Source organism: Chiloscyllium plagiosum, unplaced genomic scaffold, assembly GCF_037043375.1.
Source record: "Chiloscyllium plagiosum isolate Xiang-an unplaced genomic scaffold, Cpla_swu_hap1 HiC_scaffold_15, whole genome shotgun sequence".
Classification (NCBI taxonomy): Eukaryota; Metazoa; Chordata; class Chondrichthyes; order Orectolobiformes; family Hemiscylliidae; genus Chiloscyllium; species Chiloscyllium plagiosum.
The window spans coordinates 8,773,683-8,792,027 of NW_028270153.1; the positions used below are offsets into that span (position 1 = coordinate 8,773,683).

The window sequence follows — 18,345 nt, forward strand, 5'->3', positions numbered from 1 at the left end:
AGGATGTAGGCACTATTGTTTGGGCCAGCAATTATAGACAATCTCCAAATGTCCTGGAGGAGGTGCTAGTGAGTGATGTTCTTGACCTGGGTTGGTGTACAGACACCCACAGTGTTGTTTGGTAGGTGGTTCTGGGACCTGAGTCAAGAGCACGGTGCTGGAAAAGCACAGCAGGTCAGGCAGCGTCCGAGGAGCAGGAGAGTCGACGTTTCGGGCATAAGCCCTTTATCAAATTCCTGATGAAGGGCTTTTGCACGAAACATCGATTCTCCTGCTCCTCGAATGCTGCCTGACCTGCTGCGCTTTTCCAGCAACACATTCTCGACTCTGACCTCCAGCATCTGCAGTCTTCACTTTCGCCTAGTTCTGGGACCTGGACTCAGCGACAGTGGATGTAAGGATGGTGAGTGGCTTGGAGGGGAACTTGCAAGAGGGTGGGGTTCCCATGTATCTTCTGCCCTTGTTCTAGATTGAACTTGTCGTGGGTTTGAAAGGTGCTGTCTGAGGGTTTTCGGAGAATATCTGCAGTGCAACTTGTAGGTAGCTCACACTCCTGCTACTGAGCATCAGTGATGGAGAGAGTGGGTGTTTATGAATATGGTGCCAATCAAGTGGGCTGCTTTGTCCTGGAATGTGTCAAGCTTCTTGAGTGTTGTTGGGGCTGACCCCATCCAGGCAAGTGGGGAGTATTCCATCACACAAAAGCATACCAAAAGAGAAAATGCTGGAAAATCTCAGCAGGTCTGGCAGGATCTGGAAGGAGAGAAAAGAGCTGACGTTTCGAGTCTAACTGACCCTTTGTCAAAGCTTTGACAAAGGGTCAGTTGGACTCGAAACGTCAGCTCTTTTCTCTCCTTACAGATGCTGCCAGACCTGCTGAGATTTTCCAGCATTTTCTCTTTTGGTTACAGATTCCAGCATCCGCAGTAATTTGCTTTTTTACACAAAAGCATACACTGTGGATGTTGGGGCTCTGAAGCATGAACCAAAATTGCTCAGAATACTCATTGAAGCTGAAAGCATCCGAGAACAGAAAAGGAACTGAAGCTTCATGTGGATGACCTTTCATCGGAACTGAAAAGGAAACTGAAAGGTCAAAGAGATTTTACCTGTTTTAAAGTGTGTTTGCAATCCTGCAATACCAGGCTGTTACCACCAGATGGTGGTGTCAGTCTGTCCCACACTGAAGCCCAGTTCCCTGGCAGTCTGCAGGGCCTTGAACTCTCAGGTCTCTCCATCACTGAGACAATCACTGCTCCATTTCAGAACAACTTCAAATCCATTCCAGTATTATTCAGTGACAGTTCGATTGAAGATGTGACACATTCACCCAGTGAGTCATTTTCTGCAAGACATTTTTAGATTTTCCCACGGAAATTGAAGCTCACAGGGACAATGGGAGGGCTCCCAGCGGTAGGACAATGTGTTGGTGTTCAGGGGCAGTGGAGGAAAGGAGATGCAGCAAGAACAGTAACCAATTGATTCCCAGCAAGGCTAATCCTCCCCCCCCGGTCACATTGTTTCAGGGATAAATATTCCTGCTTCCTGCTCTTCAAAATACAGCAATTCACCTGAGAGGGCACTGCAGCACTCCCTCAGCACTGACCCTCTGACAGTGCCGCACTCCCTCAGCACTCACCCTCCGACAGTGCACATACCTTCAGCACTGAACCTCCGACAGTGCAGCATTCCCTCAGCACTGACCCTCCGACAGTGCAGCATTCCCTCAGCACTGACCCTCCGACAGTGCAGCATTCCCTCAGCACTGACCCTCCGACAGTGCAGCATTCCCTCACCACTGACCCTCCGACAGTGCGGCACTCCCTCAGCACTCACCCTCCGACAGTGCAGCATTCCCTCAGCACTGACCCTCCGACAGTGCAGCATTCCCTCAGCACTGACCCTCTGACAGTGCCGCACTCCCTCAGCACTCACCCTCCGACAGTGCAGCATTCCCTCAGCACTGACCCTCCGACAGTGCAGCATTCCCTCAGCACTGACCCTCCGACAGTGCGGCACTCCCTCAGCACTGACCCTCCGACAGTGCGGCACTCCCTCAGCACTGACCCTCCGACAGTGCAGCATTCCCTTAGCACTGACCCTCCGACAGTGCGGCACTCCCTCAGCACTGACCCTCCGACAGTGCAGCACTCCCTCAGCACTGACCCTCCGACAGTGCCCATTCCCTCAGCACTGACCTTCCGACAATGCCCTTTCCCTCAGCACTGACCCTCTGACAGTGCAGCACTCTCTCAGCACTGACCCTCCGACAGTGCCCATTCCCTCAGCACTGACCCTCCGACAGTGCCCTTTCCCTCAGCACTGACCCTCCGACAGTGCAGCACTCCCTCAGCACTGACCCTCCGACAGTGCAGCACTCCCTCAGCACTGAACCTTTGACAGTGTGGCACTCCCTCAGCATTGACCCTCCGACAGTGCGGCACTCCCTCAGCACTGACCCTCCGACAGTGCAGCACTCCCTCAGCACTGACCCTCCGACGGTGCCCATTCCCTCAGCACTGACCCTCCGACAATGTGGCAATCCCTCAGCACTGACCCTCCGACAGTGCGGCACTCACTCAGTACTGACCGTCTGACAGTGCCCTTTCCCTCAGCACTGACCCTCCAACAGTGCAGCACTCCCTCAGCAGTTGGACAGTGGGGGCTATAGGGGTGAATTCTGGTGCCTGATTTGATTCCTTTTGTCATTGGCTCTCCCTATTTCTGGTTGGATGCCTCACTGGAGATTTCATCACATGACCTTCAGTCAATCAGAAATGGAGCCCGATCTCAGCTCTCTGATTGGATGGTTTTGTCTTCCAGCCTTATCCTCTCCATTTCCAAATATCTCACAACTGATGAACAGAAGTATTTACAGGAAATGCAAAATAAATCACATCTTTTTTCAGTGCTGTGTGAGATATTTTTTCTCCTTAATGATGTTAATGGCAGTTACCTTGAGATTTGCCTTTTATTGGGGGAGTGCTGAGGTTATTCCAGGAGGGTTACTAACGCCTGGGCCTTGTAGAGACGCTGGCACCTCTCATCAATGGTGAGAGTGCAGCGAGGGTTATAAAGGAGGGAGATACATTGCTCATTAATCTCTGCTCCCTTGCTTTGGGTCTCAGCACTGACCCAGTGCTCATTCTGATCAATAGCCGACTGTTTGCTGAGCAGACAGAGTTAATGCTGCTTCAGAGTTTAAGCTTTTTTTTTAATACTAATTCACAGGATGTGGATGTTGCTGGCTAGGTCAGCATTTATTGCCAGTCCCTAATTACCCAGAGGGCAGTTAAGGGTCACCACGTTGCTGTGGGTCTGGAGTCACATGTAGGCCAGACCAGGTAAGGATGACAGTTTCCTTCCCTAAAGGACATTAGTGATTCAGGTGTATTTTTCCAACAATTGACAACAGATTCATGGTCACCGTTAGATGCTTAATCCTGGATTTTATGGAATTCAAATTCCACCTTCTGCCACGGTGAGATTTGAACCGGGGTCTCTGGGACGTTACCTGGGTCTGTGGATGAATAGTCCAGTGATAATACCATTAGGCCATCCTCTCCTCCCCGGGTGGCATTGCTTTAAAGAGAGGTGGTGGTGAACTGGGGCGCTGCATGGGCTCTGCCCGTGATGTGTCCCACTTGGAAGTTTGCCTCATGCCTCACAGCTCCCTGACCGTACACAAACCGTCTGACCGTCCTCGGCTCATCATGGGATTCCACTCCATCCCCTGGACAATGTATGGATGACTCACACATGTCCTCCAGGAGCAGAGGCAAGCCATTCGGCCCAACGGATCTGTGCTGCTGTTCACACTCCACATGACCCTCTCCTTCCTCCATTCTGGTTATCCTCTGCTTCTGCCTTTACATATCTCTCTGCCATTCTCTATAATCCCAGTCTGACCCACCCCTAACTCGCTGTGTAAAGAGATTTCTTCTGAATTCACAACTGCATTTGATAGCGCCTGTTCCTTCTCCATGCCATTGCATGTCCCCTCTCCACACGTGAAAGCATCACCAAGCCTGTGCTGTCAAACAGGTTTAGAACATTAAAATAAAACCATCTGTGTCTGCACCGGTGTCTAGTCTGACAGCACGGACTGAATTAGAGCCAAATCTGCTGACGATACAAAGCTAGGTAGGAACACAAGCTGTGAGGAGAATTTTCTGCAAAGGGATATAGATAGATGTGCTGAGTGGGCACAAATTTGGCAGATGGAGTACAATGTGGGAAAGCATGAGGTAGGCCACTTTGGCAGGAAGAGCAGATTACTGGATAAGGGGAGGAAAACACCCGAATGATGAGATACAGAGCATTCAAACACAAATCAAGTCGACGTGTAGTTATACCAGTAATTAGGAAGGCAAATGGAAGGTTGGGTTTTCCTGCAGGGCATGCTGGGAAAGGCAAGGCTCAATTTGAACAGGGCTGAAAATGTGTTGCTGGAAAAGCGCAGCAGGTCAGGCAGCATCCAGGGAACAGGAGAATCGACGTTTCGGGCATTAGCCCTTCTTCAGGATTCCTGAAGAAGGGCTAATGCCCCAAACGTCGATTCTCCTGTTCCCTGGATGCTGCCTGACCTGCTGCGCTTTTCCAGCAACACATTTTCAGCTCTGATCTCCAGCATCTGCAGTCCTCACTTTCTCCTCAATTTGAACAGGGCATTGCTGAGATTGCAGTCAAAGTATTGGATCCAGTGTGGGCTCCTTACTTAAAGGACCATCAGTGGCAGACTCACCCCACTGATCTCCACAATGAGGCATCTGTCCCACAAGGGAAGGTTCAGACAATACTGACCGGAGTTTAGGGGAACGAGAGGAGATCTTATTGAAACGCACACGATTCTGAGATTTATTTTGGCAGGATAAATACAGAGGGATGATCCATCGGGAGGGGCAATCCCAGATGAGGCGGGTGCTTGCTGATTAATGCAGAGATGAAGAGGATTTCCTCATCTAAGAGGGTCAGTAATTTTGAATCCTCTTCCCCAGTCAGAAATAGAGGCTTAGTTACTGAACACCTGTGACACTGCACAGAAACGATCCTACAGGTGTTGGATTGACAAGGGAGTAAAGGGATAAGGCAGTCACTCAGGACATCATCAAAGACCCATCCCACCCTGGGTAATGATCTCCTACAACCACCTCCATCAGGCAGTAGATAGAGAAGCTTCAACACACACACACACCAGTAGGTTCAGAAACAGCTTCTTCCCAGCTGTTATTAATCTGATGAATGGATTCTCTAACTTCAAATAATGTTCTGATTTGGAGATGCCAGTGTTGGACTGGGGTTAAAAATCACACAACACCAGGTTATAGTCCAACACCAGGTTTAATTGGAAGCACTAGCTTTCGGAGCGCTGCCCCTGTTGATCTTGTTAATGTTGATCGTGTCCCATGCACCTCCTGTGCAGTGTAACCTGTGGACCTCACTCCGTGATCTGTATGACCTTGTTTGCTGTGATCTGCCTGTCCTACATGCAAAACAAAGCTTTTCACTGTACTCAGGTACATGTGACAATAAATCAACCAATCATCAGTCAAGATTAGATTTCCTACAGTGTGGAAACAGGCCCTTCAGCCCAACACGTCCACACTGACCCTCTGAAGAGCAACCCTCTCAGTCTCATTTTCCTCTGACTAATGGACAATTTTAGCACGGCCAATCCACCTGACCTGCACATCTTTGGACTGTGGGAGGAAACCCAGACAGACACGGGGAGAATGTGCAAACTCCACACAGACAGTCACCCGAGGCCGGAATTGAACCTGGGGCCCTGGTGCTGTGAGGCAGCAGTGCTAACCACTGAGCCACCGTGCTGCCCTAGTTAAGATCGCAATCAGATCGGACTGAATGAAGAAGGAGGAATACGGGGCTGAATGGCCTGCTTTTGCCCCATTTCAAGCAAGCCCATGAACGTGCCCCATATATCACACCCCATTTCTCCCATTCCCTGGAATAATGAACACATATCCTCCCACAGATCTGACATTCTCCTCCCAGCCCCTTACAAAAGGACCCTGAACCAACAATTAAAGATCACAGCTTGCAACAACAGTTACAAGAAAGATTAGCTGTCCTTCTTGTGCTGCATCAGTACTGTCTCTATACCTGCACCAAAACTAAATTCTTTAATGGGGAATAGGAAGGAGGGAGTGAGAGGGGCTTCTTGTTGTGCAGTGATAGATTAGATTAGATTCCCTACAGTGTGGAAACAGGCCCTTTGGCCCAACAACTCCACACCAAGCCTCCGAAGAGTAACGCACCCAAACCCATTTGCCTCTGACTAATGCACCTAACACTATGGGCAATTTAGCATGGCCAATTCACCATCTTTGGACTGTGTGAGGAAACCGGAGCACCCGGAGAAAACCCACACAGACACAGGGAGAACGTGCAAACTCCACACAGACAGTCACCCGAGGCTGGAATTGAACCTGGGTCCCTGGTGCTGTGAGGCAACAGTGCTAACCACTGAGCCACCGTGCCACCCATTGGCCCTACCCCGGACTGAGAGGTCTAGACTGAAGTTCCATCTGCTCCAGAGGTGTGTAATAACATCTCTCAGAAAAAAGATAAACTGGGTTTCTCCAGCTTGACTGAGTTTTGACTGTAGAGAACAGAGAGACTGTTCCTGAGCTGGTGAAGAACTCAACAATTGTCTCTCTCTCTCTCTCTGTCTAATTACCAGAGAACTGTTCACACAGTTGTTGGCAGGCATGGATAACTGGCCGCTAGTCCATAGACCAAGCAACAAATCCTGCATCTGTACATACTCAAGGATTGAAATCATCTTTAACTCATACTTCACACATGGCATATTCAAATAGTTGTTTACACAATGGCAGCAATGGGTGTCAGGTTTCAAAATATACAGCCACTCTGTCACTGCTTCCACTCCTGCTCTGAGTTCAGTGTGACAATATTAGGTTGGAGAACAGGAGATTGTTATTTTTGGAGCTAAGGAGATAGAGAGGAGACCTGACGGGGTGGGGACGGTACAAGACTCAGACAGATTTAAGGAAGATAGTTAAGTAAAAACCATTCCCATTGGCCGTAGTATGAGGATTAGCGAGACACAGAATTAAAGTTTTGGGCAGGTGATGCAAGGAGGGATGCAGGGAAGTGAGAGGAACTTTAGTCTGCAGTGCCCTAGAGCTCACTGTCTATGTGGGGGGTTGAAATAAAAGGGATCAAAGATTTCAAAAGGAAAATCAGACAGCCATGCGGGAAACCTTGCAAAAGCTGATGGGACAGGGTGGGTCACTGAGATGCACTGGGTTGGTCCACAGTGGAGCACTCGATGGGCTGAATGGCCTCATGCTGTGCCATAAGCATCTCCATACAAAGAACAAAGAGAACAAAGACAATTTACAGCCCAGGAACAGGCCCTTCAGCCCTCTAAGCCTGAGCCGATCCAAATGTACTGTCTAAACCTGTCAGTCAATTCCTAAGCGTCTGTATCCCTCTGCTCCCCACCTACTCATGCATCTGTCCAGACGCATGTTAAATGAATCTACCGTGCCTGCCTCTACCACCTCTGCTGGCAACGCATTCCAAACGCCCACCACCCTCTGTGTGAAATACTTGCCGCGTGTATCCCCCTTAAACTTTCCACCTCTCACCTTGAAAGCATGAGCTCTCATTATTGAATCCTTCACCCTGGGAAAAAGCTTGTCTCTATCCACCCTGTCTATACCCTTCATGATTTTGTAAACCCCAATCAGGTCCCCCCTCAATCTCCTTTTTTCTAGTGAAAATAAACCTAACCTACTCAACCTCTCTTCATAGCTAGCACCTTCCACACCAGGCAACATCCTCGTAAACCTTCTCTGCACCCTCTCCAAAGCGTCCACATCCTTTTGGTAATGTGGCGACCAGAACCATACACAATATTCTAAATGCAGCCAAACCAATGTCTTGTACAATTTTAATATGACTTGCCAGTTCTTACACTCAATACCCCATCCAATGAAGGTAAGCATACTCTATGCCTTCTTGACCACTCTATCCACCTGTGCAGCAACCTTCAGGGTACAATGGACCTGCACTCCTAGATCTCTCTGCCCATCAACTTTTCCCAAGGCTCTTCCGTTCATTGTATAATTCGCTGGCTTGACCAAACAGGCTAACTAAGACACTAGGCAGCAAACAGGATTGTTCTCCTATCAGTTCCATTCTTTTCTTGATCAATCTGTAATTCACACCATTGTACTGTATCCCTATAAAAACTGCCCACACTCATCGCTCAGGGGTCAAGTTCTCTTCCAGTGATATCGCTTGTGATAAACAGCTTGTCAATTTCACCTTATCAGTGCTTGTGTGGTCTCTGTCCAATTGGGTAATTTCTCTGAAACCCACCCTTTTGACATTTTGCGAACACCTTTGACCACCCTCAACCCTGCTCAGTTTTTCCTACTTGTCCCAGGCGGAGGCTTTTGAAGCCCAGTTTGGTGACACCAACTTGCTCATCCTCTCTCCTCTCCAGAATGTGGTCCTCAGGTGAAGAGAAAGTCAACTCCTCCGAATCTCAGGCAGACAGCACACCTTTCAGTAAAACGGGAAGACCACAGTGTGCAAAACGACCTAGCCTTTCTCCACCCACACTCACTATCTGAGAGTCCCAGGCAGAAAGTGATTTACAATCTAAAGGTCTGGCCATAAATCTTGTGGGTCATGCCTGCAACAAGGCCAGGCTCAGGAATTTCAGGAAAAGGGCTCTAAGACTGGAGATTTATTTTGTATGAATGCAGAGCTAGGAATAGGTAATGACTTTGCTGATCCTGCTCTCACTCATATAGGCTTTGGCTCTCCGTTGGATCCACACGAGACCCACTTCCGCTCCCTCACATATTCAGAAAAATCCAAACTTAGACTCAAACCTCTGGACATCAGCTCGATGCTCAGCTGCTTTGGTTTCCCTGTGAAGGTAAACTCGCCATAATGTCATCAGACCATTACAGAGAGATGACTGCTGGGAGTTTAACCTGATGGTCACCATGATTCAGGATGGAGGTCTTTCATGGTAACCTCAGCCAATACAGGAATTGAACCCACACTGTTGGCATCACTTTAGCAGCACGAACCAGCCATGCAGCCAACTGCGCTAACTCAAACCTCATGTCTGGAGTATTCCTGTATCCCTTGGGGTCTCTAATATCTAGAAACCTATCGGTTTGTGTCTCGAACATGTTCAAAGATGGAGCCTCCACAGGCCCAGGGGTAGATATTCTGAATATTTGCCAGCCAGAAGCTTTTTCTGCACAGTAAGATCCCGCAAGCAGCAAGGTGATGGTGGTAATGTGGATTAAGGAGGGGGCACAGCAAATTCCCCACCTTGTTAACCCCATGATGACCTGAGCCAGGTGGCTCTACAATTCGAGTTTGCATGGTGTGCCCAACATGATAACGTATGCATATAGGTTTGCTCGCTGAGCTGGAAGGTTAATTTCCAGACACTTCTTTACCATACTAGGTAACATCTTCAGTGGGCCTCAGGTGAAGCAATGCTGAAAATTCCTACTTTCTATTTATATGTTTGGGCTTCTTTGGGTTGGTGATGTCACTTCCTGTGGTGAAGTCACTTCCTGTTCCTTTTCTCAGGGGGTAGATGGGGTCTAACTCAATATGTTTGTTGATAGAGTTCCGGTTGGAATGCCATGTTTCGAGGAATTCTCATGCGTGTCTTTGTTTGGCTTGTCCTCGGATGGATGTGTTGACTCAGTCAAAGTGGTGTCCTTCCTCATCTATATGTAAGGATACTCGTGAAAGAGAGTCAAAGATGAAGAAAAGTTCTTGACAAATGAGGACATTTATCAGAGAGGCTTACCTCATCTAGACATTGCCCAGGCCACGGCCTAGCGTCAGTCCTGAAAGCTCAGGCCCCATGGGACACAGTGATACCCGCTACACCAAGTCAAACATCAGCAGCATTTAAAATAATAATAATTACAATATGGTTAAAAAAACAAGCCTGTCAAATCCTGATAAATGTCCTCATTTGTCAAGAACTTTTCTTCATGTTTGAGTCAGGATTAAAGCTGAAACAGACACTTTCAGCCTGTGAGATAAAGGAGCTAATTTGCAAGTCCCAGCACAGCAGACCAATCAATCATCCATTTAGCAACACATTTAAACACAACAAAACAAAATCCTGAAGTAATCACTCATCAAAACAGATACTTTACACAAATCGATACATTTTTCCAAGGGCCCAGAGAGCAATGACTTGTGTAATGCATAACTCTGAGCAATGAGGGTTCCCCCAAAACAAGGGTCCCCCCAACATGAGTGTTCCCTCAACTTGAGGGTCTCTCAAAGCAAGGGTCCCCTGAACACAAGGGTCCCTCAATCTGAGGGTCCCTGAATCTGAGGGTCCCTTCAACTCGAGGGTCACTAAAACCGAGGGTCACTCAAACCGAGGGTCAGCTCAATTTGAGAGTCCTCCAAAAAGGTCACTGCCTTGAGAGGACTTCTCCAACACAAAATGGTGGCTGATGAGTGCTGACACTCACAGTGCTGTCTGTTCTGGGCTAGCTTAATGGGGGAGGTGGGTTCTTACCCACTGGCTGGAGAGCTCAGTGTCACCTCTTTTAGGGAAGGTCAATCACTCAGGCACTTCCCTGGACAGTGGTGGTCCTGCCCATGAGGTCATGGGTGGAATCAGCCACCCTCATGTTACTGACCTCCCCTCCACGGAGACAACTCAAAGGTCTTCTTCGAAGGTAAGGGAATCGGAGTGATGGGCCAAGTGACGCCAAATGGGACTAGGTCAGATTGGGATGTCTGATTGATGCAGATTAGATGGACCGAAGGGTCTGTTTCTGTGCTGTATGACGCTCTGAGTGTCTGTGTCTATCCATCCAGCCCTTGCCCACTCTCTGACACCTTACTCCACAAATCAATGAAAGAATCACAAACACTGCCCCTTGCCGTCCAAACTGCACTGCACCTGGGAACAGGGAGGAGAGAATCAAAGTACCAAACCATAATACCCAAGGAGGTAACTTTTCACAGCTCATATAAAAAAAAACGTGGAAATGCTCCCAACTGATCTAAACGAGACCAGCGTATTCCCAAGGGGCTGGGTGTGAGTGAGTGATCATTGTGATGAAGTGCTGACTGATCACATTCCTTTGTCTGTCCTTCAACTGCTAATCTCTGACTCCATCAGCCCACACGTGCCTGTGGCTGCATTCTGAGCTGACAGGGACAGCTGACGCCAGGGAAAGGATTCCAGACACACTCTTGTTTAGCAGGCAGCCCTCCCCTCCCTCTGAAACACTCTGAAGATCCCCACTCAGAAACAGGATCGACTCTCTCATGGGGCCAGGGAATGGGGGGGGGGGTGGGATTTCAGAGCAGTGTGCAGTTGTACGGCAATGAAAGGCAACAGCTCGGCACAAAACCAAACACAAAGGAGCTGGCGCTCTGACCCACGATGCAACATGTTCCAAAGTGCAGGCGCTACTGCAATTTAGGAAACATGAGAGCCAATGTGTGCATTGCAAGATCCCACAAGGAGCCCTGTGAGAAAATACCTGGTAATTCAGTGATGTGTGAATGATAAATATCAACCGGACATCATTCCATCTTCCTCGAACTTTACTAATGTCCACCCAGAGGGTAAAATGAGTCCTATTTAAAATCTCATCCTAAAGACAGGACAAGGAGGAAGTGGCTCATGAAGGGGAGTGGAACAAATCATAGGGAATGATGTTGACAAAGCAAAAAGAACTATACAAACACCAAGCTTTCTCTCTGTTTATCCTCCCCCTCCCTCCCTTCCTCTCTGTCTCTGTAAGGAGCAAACTTTACTAACTCCAGCCTCCTTTGTGTTTGACTTTGGATTACCGATATTAGATTGTTGGAAACTCTTATGCTGTGAGGGAGAAGGAAAACTAGAAGGGCGTATATATCAGGTGAGGTCAGGGTAGCTCAGAAATACAGCTTAACTTCATTCTCTACCTAAAAGTGATTCGGGTCCAATATTAAGTCAACTGATCTGGAATATTCCAATAGTATGGAGTCACTCAATAAACCGTGATATAGAGCTTCCTCTGACCGTCAGTGAGTCAGGGTCCTAGCCTAATCTCAGCAGGAGACCCCCTGTAATGATGAACTCAATGGGTGGAATGGAATCTTTCACTGTAATTCACACCATCAGAGATTCCGAAACAGGAACGGCAGGAGGCCATTCAGCCCCTTGAGCCTATTCCACCATTCCATTGGATCATGGCTGATCAGATATTCCTCACGTCCACTTTCCTGCCTTTCCCCTTAACCCTGGATTCCCTGACTGATCAAGATCTCTCTATCTCAGCCTTAAATATACACAAGGACTCTGTCCCCACAGCTCTCTGTGGCTAGGAGTTCCAACGATACTCAAACTTCTGAGAGAAGAAATTCCTCCTCATCTCAGCCTTAAATTGGTGACTGCTTATTCTGAGACTCCGCCCTCTGATCCTGGACTCTCCCATGAGGGGAACCATTCTCTCAGCATTGACCCCAACAAGGGTATATAGCCCCAACAATAGGAGGGCAGTGGTGGGGATAATGAGTGGAGCTGGAGCCCAGATGGAGAGAGACAACAGTTGGACACACAAAGAATTGGGTAAAGATCAGCCTGGGAGAATGACTAGTGGCTGACAGTGGGTTGTGTGTGGAAGCAGTCCATGTCATGACAAAGCCTGGTGTGTGGGAGGTTGGGATAAGGACATGGGAGAGCTCAAGCCCGAAAATTGTTGAACTCAATACTGAGTCCTGAAGGCTACAGAGTGAAAATGAGGTGCTGTTCTTGCAGCTTGTGCTGAGCTTCTCTGGAGCACTGCAGCAAGCCCAAGACAGAGATGGTGGCCAAGGAACAGGGAGGGGTTGTTGAATTGGCAGGAAACTCAGGATCTTCTTTGTGAGGAGAACATAGATGTTCTGTGAAGTGGTCTCCCAGTCTACACTTCACCTGCCCATTGTCATAGCTAATGCTGTCATAGATGGGTCAGAAGCCAGTTCGATGGACAGAGCGGCCAGTTCAATTGGCTGCATGTCAGGCTTCATGCGGGGAATCACACATCTCAGGAAGGAGGCTAGGAGCAGGGCCCCATGATGAACTCGATGGGCCGAGTGGTGGCTCATTCCCATTCTGTGCTGCAGAATCCCGGTGAGCTATTCCACTTGCCCTCTTCCCCGATGTGACATTACAGACAGTCAGATTAAACCCCATACACATACATATCATTACTGGAAAAATAGGTGAGGCAGCAACAAGTGTGTTACTCCCCACTGGGTACTCACAGTAGTGGAGTCGGCTCTGATAAGTCATTGATAAGACAGATTAGATTCTGTGCCAGAGGAAATACTTACTTTTTTTTTTAATTGATACCTTTTCACCAAGTGTGGCCAGTTGCCAACTCGTTTAAACAGCTGAACGAGCGAATGAGTTACAATGGGGAGATGAACCACCAAATGTGTAAAGCTATTCTCGAGGCTCCTGGGACAGCTCTGAAATGACCGACAGCCAATAATAAATTAAACCCAAGGCCGATACATCTTCTCTAACTGTGGAGTCTTCAACCATGTGTTAGTTTAGAATTTAATGGGAGTAATAGATCACCCAGTGCGGACTCTGCTGAGTAACGTGGAAACTGAGAGTCCCCAGACAGCTCTTTGATCCAAGCCCCAGGCAGTTGTAGCACAGAACTACTCATTAAGACCAGTATCTTTTTCTCCCTCTCTCTCTCTGCAGGCCATATAATTTATAATTTAAAATGATCAGGGATAAAATCTTAATTACAAACCCAATTAAGCTGTGTTGCATAGCATTCCTTTTTTTAAAAAAAATCACTTTGATGGAAGGGACATTTTTAACACTTCAAGTATTTCCTTATAAATGGTCGTTCTTTTTCAAAACGTAAAATCAGATGTTTCCTTTTGCATTTTAATAATTTGTACAGTCATTATTATAATCCAGGAAACACAGCAAGCAATTTGCAAGCAGTAAACTCTTGCAAATAGCAATAAGCAGATCATCTGTTTTTCCAAATGGTATTTATTGAAGGATAAATATTCACTGAGATACTGGGGAGGACGTCCCATTCCCCAGCCCCCAAATGTGGTTATTTGTTAAGTATCGGCCATGGGACATGGACACCCAGCTGTGTTCAACGCTTCATGTGAATGAGGGGCCCTCAGACAGTACAGCACTCCTGCAGTACCACGCTATGTTCTGGAAAGGTACTAGGATCCACCATCCTTTCCATGAACCTGCCCTAACACTTCCTGATGTTAGCATGCACCACGGGGAGCTGGTTGGACCTTATAGGGTCAGGAGCAGGCCATTGAACTTGCCCTGCTGTTCATTACCATCCAAGCTGATCGAACACTTCAATGCCCAGCCCATTCCCATAATCCTATTTCAGGTGTAACTTGAAACATTGCCTTCTGCACTTCCTGATGCTGCCTGGCTTGCTGTGTTCTTCCAGCCTCCTGCCTGTCTACTTTGGATTCCAGCATCTGCAGTTTGCTTTGTCTCTTTAAAAAGGTCCCGAAGCAGTATCAGAAGGAGAAGTGGAGGGTAAGGGGGGGGGGGGGCAGTTATTCCTGGCAAATATTTACCTTTCCATTAAAAAAAAATCACAAACGAAAATCTACCTGGCCATACCTCATGATTGTTTGTGGGATCTTAGATTACATTACAGTGTGGAAACAGGCCCTTCGGCCCAACAAGTCCACACCGACCTGCCGAAGCGAAACCCACCCATACCCCTACATTTACCCCTTACCTAACACTACGGGCAATTTAGCATGGCCAATTCACCTGACCCTGCACATCTTTTTGGACTGTGGGAGGAAACCGGAGCACCCGGAGGAAACCCACGGGGAGAACGTGCAAACTCCACACAGTCAGTCGCCTGAGGCGGGAATTGAACCCGGGTCTCAGGCGCTGTGAGGCAGCAGTGCTAACCACTGTGCCACCGTGCCGCCCAGTTATCTATAAGATCTCAGTTATCTATAAGAATAATAGGGTGGTTATGGTAGGGGATTTTAACTTTCCAAACATAGACTGGGACTGCCATAGTGTTAAGGGTTTAGATGGAGAGGAATTTGTTAAGTGTGTACAAGAAAATTTTCTGAATCAGTATGTGGATGTACCTACTGGAGAAGGTGCAAAATTTGACTTACTTTTGGGAAATAAAGCAGGGCAGGTGACTGAGGTGTCAGTGGGGGAGCATTTGAGGCCAGTGACCATAATTCTATTAGTTTTAAAATAACGATGAAAAAGGATAGACCAGATCTAAAAGTTGAAGTTCTAAATTGGAGAAAGGCCAATTTTGACAGTATGAGGCAAGAACTTTCAAAAGCTGATTGGAGGCAGATGTTCGCAGGTAAAGGGATGGCTGGAAAATGGGAAGCCTTCAGAAATGAGATAACGAGAATCCAGAGAAAGTATATTCCTGTCAGGGTGAAAGGGAAGGCTGGCAGGTATAGGGAATGTTGGATGATTAAAGAAATTGAGGATTTGGTTAAGAAAAAGAAGGAAGCATATGTAAGGTATAGACAGGATAGATCGAGTGAATCCTTAGAAGAGTATTAAGGAAGTAGGAGTGCACAGATTGGCTGCTGCCCTATCTTGTAACACACTGCATAAGGAATACCTTTAGGTGGAAAGCACATGGTCTGAGCTCATGACAGGTGCCGTACAAATGCAAGTCTGCCTTTAGCTCTTGCTGAAGCTGAACTTGTAAATTGAGTGAAACGAGGGTGGGCTGAATGGGTGGGAAGGAATTGCTCGGCTGACACAAGTGATCCAGAAACACAGTGTTATAGAAGGACAACATAGACAGCTGAGAGTTTGCAATTATCCGGAATAACTGAGCAAGCCAGAGCCCTTTACTTCAGGAAAGGGGGATCTGAGGGGTGATTGAGATTAGTCACTATGTTCATGGAAGGAGTTCTGTCAGGAAGCTGCGAGGAGGTGTCACACATGAGGGAGAGATCAGGTGCACAGGCCGACGAGATCAGATGGAGACACAGATTTCTGGAGCTCTACCCTACAGCCGGAGAACTATTACCGTGAGGAGGTGTGACTAGTGAAGAGCTCAAACACAAAGGGGAAACAAAGAGAGAGACCAGTGGGTAAACACAGAGGCAGAGAGTTCACAGAAAGTGTCAGAGGTCAGAGCTTAAGGAAGAAGTAGGAGGTTTCCTCGAGATAAGGGAGCACATGCCTTAGAGATCAGGCAGCAAGTGCAGAACACTGGGAGAGTTAGAAACAGTGAGAAACTGAGAGAGCTGAGAGGGAGTGAATTGTGAGATAGGGAGAGAGGCAAAGGGTTAAATGATTAGGAGATAAGAAGCTGCTTCGTGGGTAATTGATGGAATTCAACGCGATGAAGTAGGTGATGACCAGGGTGGGGGCTGGAAGGGGAAATACCTGTAGGAATAAACAGTGTAAGGATAGTGAGGACCATAAGATCAGAGGGATGTTGGCGTGCAAGTCTGCAGCTCATAAATCCACAAGACAAAGGAGTAAAGGTAGGCCATTCAGCCCATCCACTCTACTCTCCCATTCAATGAGGTCATGGCTGATCTGATCATTCCTCAACTCCACTTTCTTTCCATTACCCCATTAACTCTCAATTCCCTTCCTGATTAAAAATCTGCCTCACACCCCGAGGACGAGGGTGTAGGTGGATAAGAGAGTAAAGCTGGCGTGTGGCATGTTTTCCTTTATTCACTGAGGAACAGGCTACAGGCAGAACCCTGATGCTGGAAGTGTGGAAAGCAATTCTCTGATCATAGTTAGGGTAATGTGAGCAGCATTGATCACTCCATTACAGGAGAGACATGACTGAGTTAGAGAGAGGGGACAGAGGAGATTGATGAGGGCATCAACAGGCTGGGAAGACTTTATTGATAGGCAAAGACTGAATGGCCTGTGGCTGTTTTCATTGCAGGAGGTTAAGGAACAATTGAATTAAAGTGTAAAAACTGACAAGGAACCCTGGATAAAGCAGGCAGTCCCTTAGTAACGAATTAAATAATTAGAGGGGCTAAGATGTAAAATTATTGGCAGAAGAATTCGAGGACAGTTGAGGGAATGATTTCCCCCCCAGAGAGTAGAGGAGGAGGAAACTCTCTGGTCATTTACACACATGCACCAAAGGTGCTGTACCTCAGGGTTACAGAGCCAGAGCTGGACTGTGGCATTAGGCAGACCACTCTTTTATTACTGCATAGACACAATGGGCCGAAAGGTCTCCAAACGTGCTCTAAAGTTTGATGATTCCGTGGTTGAGAGAAATAGTTCAGAGGCATTTTAAGGGAATCTTTAAGCACATGTGGGAGAGAGAAGTAAAACGATCAGGGGAGATGAATAGAACAAGAGGGGACTTGTCTGCAGCATAATCACCAGCACAGACACAATGGGCTGTTTCAGTGCTGTGTATTCCCACTAACTCATCCAGGCTCTTCAGACAACACCTACCAAACCCACAACCTCTACCATCTAGAAGGACAAGGGCAACAGATACATGGCAACACCACCCCCTTGCAAGTTTCCCTCCAAGCCACTCACCATCCTGACTTGGAAATAGATTGCTGTTCCTTCAGTGTCACTGGGTCAAAATCCTGGAATCCCCTCCCGAAGCGCATTGTGGATGTTCGTCACAGGGTCTCCAGCAGTTCAAGAGGCAGCTCACCCCCAACTTCCTCCCCATATTCACCCCCACCTCCACTTTCTCAAGGGGCAACCAGCCCAGCCAGTGATGCCCACACCTCAAGGAAGAATGAAACAATTCAGAGTGATTGCACATACCACTGAGAGGTGCCAGGACCAGTGAGAGTGGGCTATGGGCAATCTGGTGACATTGGTGACCAGTGTGTGCCCCCTGGCATAGCTTGGTGCTAAAAGAATGCAATCTCAGTAACAGGTTCCATCGAAATCTGACAAGGAATTGTGTTGTGTTGTGTCGCTATCGTCTTACCAGACCAGAGGGGCTGCTCTCTCAGTAAAGAGAAGTGACTGGTGGTGATTTAACCTGAGGGCCACCAGAGCTCAGGCAAGGGAAGAGGTGGAGAAGGAGAGTTCTTCGTGGTAACCTCAAACTGGTGATGGGAATTGGACCCATGCTTTAAGTATCACACCGCTGGATAAGTAATTAAACAGTCTCACTGTCTTGCTCGCTCCCTGCCAATGGCATGAGAAGCACAAAGGTACTAGCCATGACACGGTGGGGAACCCTCTTCCCTCTCAATCAGAGGATGTTTCTCATTCCAGAGACCATATTCCAGGCTAACACTCCCAGTAGAAGACTGAGATAATTTTGAATGATTTCCTTC

At 47.7% G+C, this 18,345-nt stretch overlaps 1 protein-coding gene across 3 annotated transcripts in view; it reads right to left on the minus strand.

Moving 5' to 3' along the window:
* raly (RALY heterogeneous nuclear ribonucleoprotein) overlaps positions 1-18,345 on the minus strand; it is a 128,494-nt gene that overhangs the window by 52,615 nt on the left and 57,534 nt on the right. The gene's annotated exons all lie outside the window — the stretch shown is intronic.